Consider the following 10,913-nt stretch of genomic DNA (forward strand, 5'->3'; position numbering starts at 1 on the left):
GCAAATCATCTATTTTTATAAGAAAGATCCAGCAGTTGAATCTCACATCGGAAACTGATTTAAAATCATTATCCCCAACTTCCTTCTTCAGATATCTGCTTGCTATTTGTGACAATCTGGGCAAGGCAGTCTCTGGTCTCCATTTGTCATTTGGATCACAAAAGTTTTGTCAAGGTTAGGCTCTAACTACAGTTACTGTGTTCAGTTTCAAAAGAATTTTCTCAATTTTTGTAGAATTGTTTGCGATTTGCCTTGTGAATTTCAGTTCTTAAAATAGAGATTAAGATAAATTATTTAATCGCAACAATAACAAACGTGAGGTTTATGACAGAATTAATATAGTACAATATGATAGTACAATATTAAAGCTGCTGGATCAATCAGAAGTTGTGGACTTGAATCTACCATCTCCTACCTATATAATTAGTGCTGATTACCTAATATTTGAGCAGGTCTGACAATCACTTGCCTTTTAAAGGATTTAGATCTATTTTTAAAAATCAATATACCTTATAATTTATCTCTCAGAAACAGCTCCTATAAGTTTCCAAAAATAGTATTGGATCACTTCATATTTACTACCTTATTCGTAAACACATAGAAACACATAATGGTGTAGTCTCAGGTTATGGGCTCAATATCAGATAACTTTTATAATATTGAAAACAGTTTGCCTTGTTAAGGAAAAATCCTTTATATATGACATCATTTGCAAAGGATATAAATGGCCACTGTCTGTTAATAGTCTGCTTTTATTTTTTTAAATTAATTTTTATTGGAGTATAGTTGCTTTACAATATGACAACTAGTAGTGATTGATGGAATTAGAGATACTTGATAGGAAAAGAAAATAAACTTGCAGGAGACTAAAAAGGATGAAAATATATATGCCACACAAATTTTTACCAACAGAAAACTGGCATAGTAATACTTTTATCACAAAAATAAAATTTAAAGCTAAACAAATTAAGCTCTTAAAATAGAAAGCAAATAACATTAAAAAATAAACTGACAAATTCACAATCAACGTGGGAGTTTTTAACACAGCTCTTTCAATAACTTGTAGATCAAGCAAATAACATGATAGGATAAAAGGCTTGGAAAGCAAAACTAAAAAGTGTGATCTAATAGATAATCTGTATAACGGGAAACCTGAAATCAACAGAGACTATGTATTTCATATCAGTCACATGGAGTACTTAGAGAAGCTGTACAAAATGTTTTAAAAAGGTTGGAAAGGGGCTTCCCTGGTGGCGCAGTGGTTGCGCGTCCGCCTGCCGATGCAGGGGAACCGGGTTCGCGCCCCGGTCTGGGAGGATCCCACGTGCCGCGGAGCGGCTGGGCCCGTGAGCCATGGCCGCTGGGCCTGCGCGTCCGGAGCCTGTGCTCCGCAACGGGAGAGGCCACAGCAGGGGGAGGCCCGCATACCACAAAAAAAAAAAAAATGTTGGAAGACTAGGTCACAAAGAGAGTCTAAAAAGTTTCAGAGAATTGATGCAATGCAAACAAAATTTTCTGATTAAATTCAATTAAACTGGCATTAACAAGAACAATAATAATAATCATACAGATAAACCCATTACGGCAGCCAGCTTTTATGATTGTCCCAATGATTCTTGACTTCTGGGGTTTGACTTTGAGTATTACTCTTCCATGTGTGTCACAGCTGGTCTGTGTCACTGATAGATTAGAAGTTATTGTACATCCTGTCTGAGACTAGGTGATAAAGGGTATTCAGCTTCCTTTTTTGCTGTCACTTGGATTACTTGCTCTGGAGGACCAGCTCTATGGGGAGATCCACAGAGGGAGGGAATCTGGCCTCTGCCAAAAGCCAAATGAATAATTGGGGGGGGGGGCGGTCTCCAGACAGCAGCTTCGGAGTGAAGCGTCTTGGGAGTGGATTCCCCAACTTCAGACAGCCTTTGGAAGACTGAAGCCCTGGCCGACGTTTTCACTGTCACCTCATGAACGCTGAGCCACTTCCAAATTCCCAACATCAGAAACAGCGGGGGATAATAAATATTTGTTGTTTTAAGCCACTAAGTTTTAGAGTGATTTGTTAGACAGCCATAGATAATTAATACATTCATATACTTGGAAAATTAACATTTTGTTCCTAACTAATTCCTGGGTCTGATTCTTCTTTCCTTATTTTGAGGATATTTTTGAAATTACAGCAAAGTAATGAGAAGAATATAATGAGTCTCCATGCACCCATTAGCCATATTTTTTTTTAATTGAAGATTCATCTTTCTTGCCTCAATATTTAAAAAAAATTATCTCGCAATAATTAAAAAATACTTTATAAGGCAAAACTTTATTAGAAGACAATACTTTATAATGCAGAACACAAAACAGCATATTATTTAACTACATTTATGTATTTAAGAGATAAGGAACTAAAGAAACTAAGACCACAAAACAATTGGATGTTCAAATTTCTTGGATTAGCTACCAAAAAATTATCTAAGGTACGTTAGTGTGAATCTAGGTTAAAACAAGGTCTATACACTACATCTTGCTAATATGTCTCTTATGTGTCCTTTACATTATAATAGTTTTCCTTCACAGCACTTTTTTTACTTATTGAAGAAACTGAAATATTCATCAACCAGAAGGTCAAATATCTCTGTTTGGCTGATGGCACTATTGTGATGTCATTTCCCTTATTTCTATGTCCCTTCTCTTTCCTGTCAGCTAGGACTTTTTTGAAACCACTTTTTAAATATTGAAGTATAACTAATTTACAATGCTGTGTTAGTTTCAGGTGTACAACAAAGTGATTCAGTTATATAGATATAAAGAATATACATATATTCTTTTTCAGATTCTTTTCCAGATTCTTTTCCATCATAGGTTATTAGAAGATATTTAATGTAGTTTCCTTCACTATACAGTAGGTCCTTTTTGTTTATGTATTTTATATGTAGTAGTGTGTATATGTTAATCTCAAACTCCTAATTTATCTACCCCGCCTTTCCCCTTTCGTAATCATGTTTGTTTTCTATGACAAGTGAGTCTACTTCCGTTTTGTAAATAAGTTCCTTTGTATCATATTTTTTAGATTCCACATATAAGCCGTATTATATGATATTTGTATTTCTCTGTCTGACTTACTTAGTATGATAATCTCTAGGCCCATGCATGTTGTCAGCTAGTACTTTCTGTATCTTGAGACACAGTTAGGGTCCACGTCACTGTGTGTGTGTGTGTGTGTGTGTGTGTGTGTGTGTGTGTGAGAGAGAGAGAGAGAGAGAGAGAGAGCGAATTGGAGGTGCTGTATAGTTTCCATGGCATCATGTCAGAGGGGATATGGGAAATTGTGGCCCACATTTAGTGATGCTAAGATTGGTCCATGGATTCAGGTGTCCATTTAGGTGGTGCATTCCTTACCAAGTTTCCAAACAAATAATCATCTAATGGTTTTGGTATCTGTGGATAATAACTGCTTAGATTTTTTTATGTATTAGGATTAGCAAAATGGTGAGTTTCTATCATTCATTTTGCATGTATTAGCTCGAATTTAATTCAAAAAATTTTCTTTACCTACTATTTGTTTACCCTAAATGTTTTCTTCAGAAAAAGCAAGATAAATACTTAATCAAGCGTTTCAGTTATTTAACACTTTTAAAATAATGATAAGTGACCAATGAGTGTCTTTTTCCTTTTGGGGTATCATTTTGAACTCATGAATATATTTGTATTTTTTTAATTCATTGCAGTTATTATTCTTTATGATATTTAAATTGTTCCATCTTTGGCTAGTAGAGCCCTTTCAAATAGGCTAATATATTTCTTGTTTGCACCATATAATATTCATTACTTTCCATGTTTTGGGGCACAACTAGATTTTCTCAGCTTATTTATATGTGTCCTGACCAGGCCTGGAATCATTGTTTCTCCAAGAAGCATGGGACACTAAAGGTTTTTAGTATTTTTAATTCTCTTTGCTAGGAGGTATGTATGTAAGCCCAATTTTTAATTTACAAATAATAAAAATAGATTTATTAATAAAATCAGTCAAAAGAGAGAACTAATTCACACATGCAAATACAGAAAAAAAAAATCTCTCTTACTTGTTTCCCTACCTAAGAACCTGGCAGTTGAACCACAGTGTTCTTCAGGTAACTATTACAGATATATCACATGCGTAAGGGTCCATCTGTATGTAAATATCACCTGCATGTCCATAATCTTCTTGATAAGGAGGCCTGTACAATACTTGAAAAATTTTAATTATCTTGGTGTCATTTTTTAATCTTTCACTTAGAAAACTGCATTTTATCATTTCCTATGCATACAGAAATCTTCCTTATAGCTTGAAGACCAGCTTTTCCTAGAGATTTAAAAAGAAGTGAATACATATTCTATATAAAAAGCTGACTTCCCTCGCATTCTTTGGATAGTTCTTCCTTCCACTAAAATAAAAACTTAGTCAATGACAATTCACATGCATTTTATCTTACTTTGTTCATAGGACCTGAAACAACTGATTGGCTATTTTCCTTTCAAAATTAAGGATTATCGAAGCTTGTGTAACAAAGACTTTGTTCTTTGTAATTCATTTCCTGTACTTGCTTATGCAATGAAGCATTATAATTTGCAGTCTATTACTTCACAGGACTTATAACTTCATTGCTTGCACAAAGAAAAGGACAAAGATGAGTCAGGAGAATGAAAAGCATTTCCTAGGTAATGAGAAAGTAAATCAACTTATATTTCTTGCAAATTGGTAAGTAGGAAGTTTTTACTAATGAGTCCTATAACTCTGACAATGTAATGTTTATTTGCAGAGTTCCCTCCCAGGAAATATGATTATATAAGGTAATCATTATACTCTGAGATTAGGGATGAGGCAAATGCAATCTATACTCAAGTTACTTCCACAGAATTAATACAAAATATCTAGATATGCTTTCAAATTGTCACATCTCAGTAATTTTAAATCCACTAACGCTTTTGATGAACCCATTAAACAGTATTCGAAATGCACCATGTAGATTCATTTAAAAATTAATAACTCATCTTACCTTAAAAATATTCACACTGCCTTTGATTAAAGAATGACTGAGACAAGAGAAGTTGTTGAACAAAGCTGCACCCATTTAAGAGTGCCCCCAAACAAAGTGAGTTAGTTGGTGAAGGTGAAGATAATCTACATTAACCTTGGTCAAGAAGCTGCAGGATGTTGAAGGTCTGACTGTCAATTTTTCCCTTTAATCCTTACTTGAGTCACTAATGGTAGTGCTAGAGCATCAACTACTTCATATATTACTACAAACATCTAGCAAATGACAAAGCTGAAAATTGTGCATGGCTTCCCAAAGGGGTTTCTGTGAAATACAGAAAATCCCCTCTATATGCATGGGACATAAGTGGCAACCATTATAGAATCAATATAAGGAGGAGTAAGAAAGGAGACACACTGGAAATTTGGCAGAGATTAAATAACTAATTATTATCAATAACTTTATGCCAGTGAATTTGAAAACTTAGATAAAATGGAAATGCTCCTAGCAAAATATACATGTGAATGTAAAGTTAAAAAGAGAAATGGAAAACATGCATAGTCCTACAATCATTAACACACTTGCATCAGTAGACAAGTATCTTCCCACAAAAAAAAGCCCAGGCACAGATGAATTTACAGGCAAATTGTACCAATCATTCAAAGAGGAGATTGTTTTTATCTTTTTGATGCTAAAAGAGAAGTCACACACCAATTCATTTTATAAGTTGAGTACAATCCTGATATCACCAGATAAAACAGGTAAAGGGAATTAAAACAATATTACTCATGAACTTAGAAATGATCTAACCAAATGTGCCAAGTATTAATTAGGATTATTAGAAATCTATAAAATGAATTACATTCATAGATAAAAGTAGAAAAAAAAGTCATCACAAAGATACTAAAAAATAATTCAGTGTAATCTGAAAACATGATAAAAACCCTCAGCAAACTAGAGGTAGAAGGAAGCTTCCTTAACCTAATGAAAGGACTGTTTCAAAAAAATATATATAGTTAACATTATACTCAATTCAGAAATATTTAAAACATTCCCTTAAAAATTAATTAAAACTCTTCCCAGTCAGGGAACTAAATGACAACAACAACAAACAAAACAAAACAAAGAAAAAAAATTAGTTAAAACTCAAGGCAATCCCTTCACAAAAATAGAGCAACTTTTTAAAAAGTATAGGCAATTATTGCTCTGAACTGTGGAATAGCAGCTCATGGAGCCAAATCATAGATTCAAGAGCTGCAAGAGAATAGTCAGTGTACAAAGGAAGGAAGATGGATTTCATGAGGCCTTAAATTCTTTGGAAGACAGACTCTCCACTAAGCTCTCATCCCAAGGTATATCTCATTGGGACAGGAAGACTCAGCCGGCTGATCTGAGACCACAGTCAAAACTAGGATGGGGTTTTTCAGTTGGTGACTTTCCAGTGATGAAAAAGGACAGCACAGACTGGATGGATGTTTGATCTCTGTTGGTCATGAAGTTGTTTTAAAAAAAAAAGGAAATCATGATCAACAAGCTTTGCAACAAATTTAAGAGTTTTATCAAGATATATAGAATTCTTCTACCCATCTGTTCATAGTTTATGGACTGATGTTCCAAGTTTGTATCATTCCTTTGCATATAATTAAACCTGGGACAACATACACTAGATTTATATAAGAAATATCTGTTGGTTTTCCAAAGGTTGTTAACAGATGAAGTTCATGTGCAAAAAAGGTACAAATTCAAGGAAGAAAAAAATTGATAGCTAAAAGGTAGTGTCTTCGATATAATCCAATTTGTTTTATGTCAAAATATAAGTATTTATCTTCCCTAGAAATCCTCAGAATGATTTCTATAATAAAGTTAATTTCATTAAAAAAAAAAAAAAGGAGGGACCATGGCAATACCTCAGGCTGTCTAGAAACTCAGCCATTTCCAAATCCTCTGTGAAAGGACAGTGTCCTGCCCTGAGGAGAAACTCTTGGGAGTAGAAAATGAATTATTCAGGACAGCTACTCTAGCAGTAAAGGACAGAGAAGGCCCAAATACTTGTGGTGGAGAAAACAGAAAGTACTAGAAAGGTGGCTGCATGTAGAGGTCATATTTTTAATAATTAATCGTAACAGTACAGTAGGAGTCCTAGAGCCTCAGGTTAGGAAAGTGGTCCTGACCACATGTACCCCAACCTTCAAAAACCACAGGAAAACCCATTTCACTTGAACAGGAGAATAAAAAAAAGGATTTAAGTTGAATCTCAATATGAATATATGATTTTTTAAAGAATAAAGACAACCTGAAAAAGCATGCAGACAGAAAATGAGGATACGTCAAAAACACACACATATATATGATATATGCATGTATAATTATCACAAAGCACAATAACACTGGAATCTAATGATACAAAAAGAGTTAGAAAAAATTTAGAAGATGGCAGAAACTATCACAAATACACACACACACACACACAGTATTTATCACAACAAAAATTATAAAAACAAAAGTCAATGTGTAACTTGGATTTCTTAATAATACGGTTTGAAAATGGAATTTGTTATGGTTTTCTCTTCCAAAATATTTAGTATTCCTCATTTGGCTTTTAACTTATAAAATAAAGACTATTTCCCCTTTCCTTTTGTTTCACCCACATCACTCCTTTTAGGTGGAAAAAAAAGTATGTTGGAATTTGGAGGGTAGAGGTAAAAATATGTTTCCTAAAAACATCCTTCACGCTTCAGCTTTAAAATATTTCCCTAAATTTTAGAATCTTTTTCCCCAACTCTCTCATTCTTTCTTCCTTTTTCTTTGTTCTCATCAATACTCTTTTTTTATATCCTTCTTGAATTTCCTATAATAGCAGTAACATAATTAAGCATAACTAGGCAAATATATATAAATGTAAAAATGTAAAATTGTGAAATATTTTGTTTAAAATAATAGCAATGTTCATTTTCCTCCAGCAGTTGAAAATGCCTCATTTTATGAAAATGCCTGAGAACTCTCCTTTAGGATATATATTCCTCTGGCTTCTTTTGGAATTGACTTTTGCATAACACCAAAGTTAAGCTCAGAGCAAAAAGAAATGGCATATTTTATGAAATGCAGGTCAAATCTTGTACCCATATTGTTAAAGAATTGTCTTTTTATTATTGATTTTTAGGGATGTCTTTTTTTTTGAGTCTGGATATGAGCCTCTTTTCAGATATCTTAACTGTAAATATTTTCTCCCAGTCTATGGTTTGCATTCTCAATTTCTTCATAGATGTTTTTTGAAGAGCACAAATTTTTACTTTTGCTTAAATTTCATTTATAATTTTTTTATGATTGGTGCCTTTGTGTCCTGTCAAAGAAATCTTTGCCTCTCCCAATATCATGAATATATATTCCTATTTTTCTTCTAGAGTCGGAGATATCAAATATTTTCTATAAAGGGCTAGATAGTATGTTTTAGGCTTTGTGGGCCTTATGATTTTTTGCAAATACTCAAGTCTGTCATTATAGCATGAGTACAACTTCAGACTATCACTTATAGAATAAGCATGAGCATGGTTGTGTTCTAATAAAACTTTATAAAAACAGAGAGAACCCCTGTCTGTTCAGGGATGAGATGGCATAGATTCAATTTTCCCTGTACTTTCCCTCTAATTACAGCTAGATACCCTGGAAGTCATTCAGCAGACACTTATAAAAGAACTCTGAAAGTAGAAAGAATGTGGCCTGCACACAGAGATCGGTATCTGAAGGATGACACCACCTTGGGTTCTGTGGGTTTTCTTTTTAATCTTTCATATGCCCCTGATTGAGAACCAGAGAGGGCTGCAACCCAGAGTTCCAGTAGGAACAGGAAAACACATGAACACACACACACTTGCACAAGAAAAGCCTGTTCTCTTTGGTCAAAGAGGAGGTAGGGGTAAACGCAATGGCAGTGGCAGGAAGACACCAATAGAGGTAGATGAATGGGGCAACTCATTCCCTTCATGCCTCCTGACAGTAGCAATGGCAGCCAGAGACCCTGGCACGCTGACCCATCCCCACCCCACTCCAGGTAGCAGCACCAGTAGGCCTTGTGATTCAGTGCTCTCCACCCAGTGGAAGAAGACATCTTCCGTCTCTCAGCTACCCAGACCCAGCAGATGGGAAGGTGATGGGTGTGGCTGTGAAAGGATAAAGTGAGGAATCCTTGTGGTGATGGAACTATTTTGCAACTTGACTGTGTTGGCAGATACACAAACCTTAATGCAGGCCACACATGCATACATACAGACACACACAAATGAGTACAAGTAAAACTGGAAGAATCCAACCAGGGTTGGTAGAACGTCATATCTTGTTAGTGTCAAGATCCTGGTTGTGATGGCTCTTGTGGATTACGGTGCAATGATGAATGTCTGAGTACAAATTTTTGTATGAACATGTTTTCAATTCTCTAGGATGTTTACCCGAGTGGAGTTACTGGGTGATAAAATAACTCTAAATTTTTGTGCAACTACCAAACTGTTTTCCAAAGTGAATGCACCGTTTTACATGTCCATCAACAATGTATGAGGAGTCCAGTGGCTCCATGCCCTTGCTTGTTCTTATCCTTTTTTAAAAATTATAACCATCCATGTGAGTATTTCATTGTAATTTGTTTTAGATTTACATTTTCCTAATGTATAATGATATTTAGCATACATATTTTCATGTGGTTATTAGACACCTGTATATCTTATTTGGAGAAGTGTATATACAAACACTTTGTCCATTTTTTACTTTGATCATTTTTTTCATTTTTGAGCTTTGAGTTCTGAATGCTATTGTTATATGACATATATGCTTTGCAAGTATTTTTGCCCATTCTGTGGGGCATCTTATTTATGTTATTGATAGTGTACTTTGAAGTAAACAGATTTTCATTTGATTCAGTCCAGTTTATCTGCTTTTTAAAATTTTGTTGCTTGTGATTTACTATCATGTCTAAGAAATCATTGCCTAATCTGAGGTCTCAGAGATTCAGGCCTATGTTTTCTTCTAAGAATTTATAATTTTAGATGTCACATTTAGATGTTTGAATCATTTTAACTTAATTCTATTTTTAATTTTAGACAAATATGGTCTGAGGCAGGAGTCTAACTTCATTTTCTGCAGGTGTATACTCTATTGTCCCAACGTCAACTTTTGAAAAGATTATTCTTTCTCCCATTGAGTTGTGTTGAGCCTTATTGAAAATCATTGGCTGTAAATTTAAGAGTATTTTCTGGGCTCTTCAATTCTATTCCATTGATTTATACATCTTTTTATGCTAGTACCATACAATCTTGTAGCTTCGCTGTAAATTTTGAAATCAGGAATTGTAAGATCTCCAGAACTGATCTTCTCTTTCAAGATTCTTTCGCTCTTCTGGATCCCTTGAATTACCATATGAACTTTAGAATCAGATTGTGAATTTCAACATAAAAATTAGCTGATATTTTGTAGGGATTGTATTGAATCTGCAAACCAATTTGGGCAGTATTGCCATCTTAGTCATGTCAAGTCTTTCAATTTATGAACAAGATATGGTTTTCCATTTATTTAGGTCTTCTTTAATTTCTTTCAGCTGTGTTTTGTAGTTTTCTGTACACAAATCTTTTGCATCTTTTGTTAAATTTATTCCTAGGTATTTTATGCTTTTGATGCAATTGTAAATAAAATTATTTTCTTAATTTCATTTTCAGATTTTAAATTTTAGTGTGTGTGTTGCTCTTAACTCATTTATTAGTTCTAATAGTTTTTTATGAATTCCTTAGGATATTTTATAGACAAAATCATGCCATCTGCAAATAGAGAGTTTAATCCTTCCTTTCCAATCTGAATAATTTCTATTTATTTTTCTTGCCTAGTTGCTTGATTAGAATCTCCAGTAAAATGTTAAATAAACAT

This window comes from Physeter macrocephalus, chromosome 12, assembly GCF_002837175.3.
Source record: "Physeter macrocephalus isolate SW-GA chromosome 12, ASM283717v5, whole genome shotgun sequence".
NCBI lineage: Eukaryota > Metazoa > Chordata > Mammalia > Artiodactyla > Physeteridae > Physeter > Physeter macrocephalus.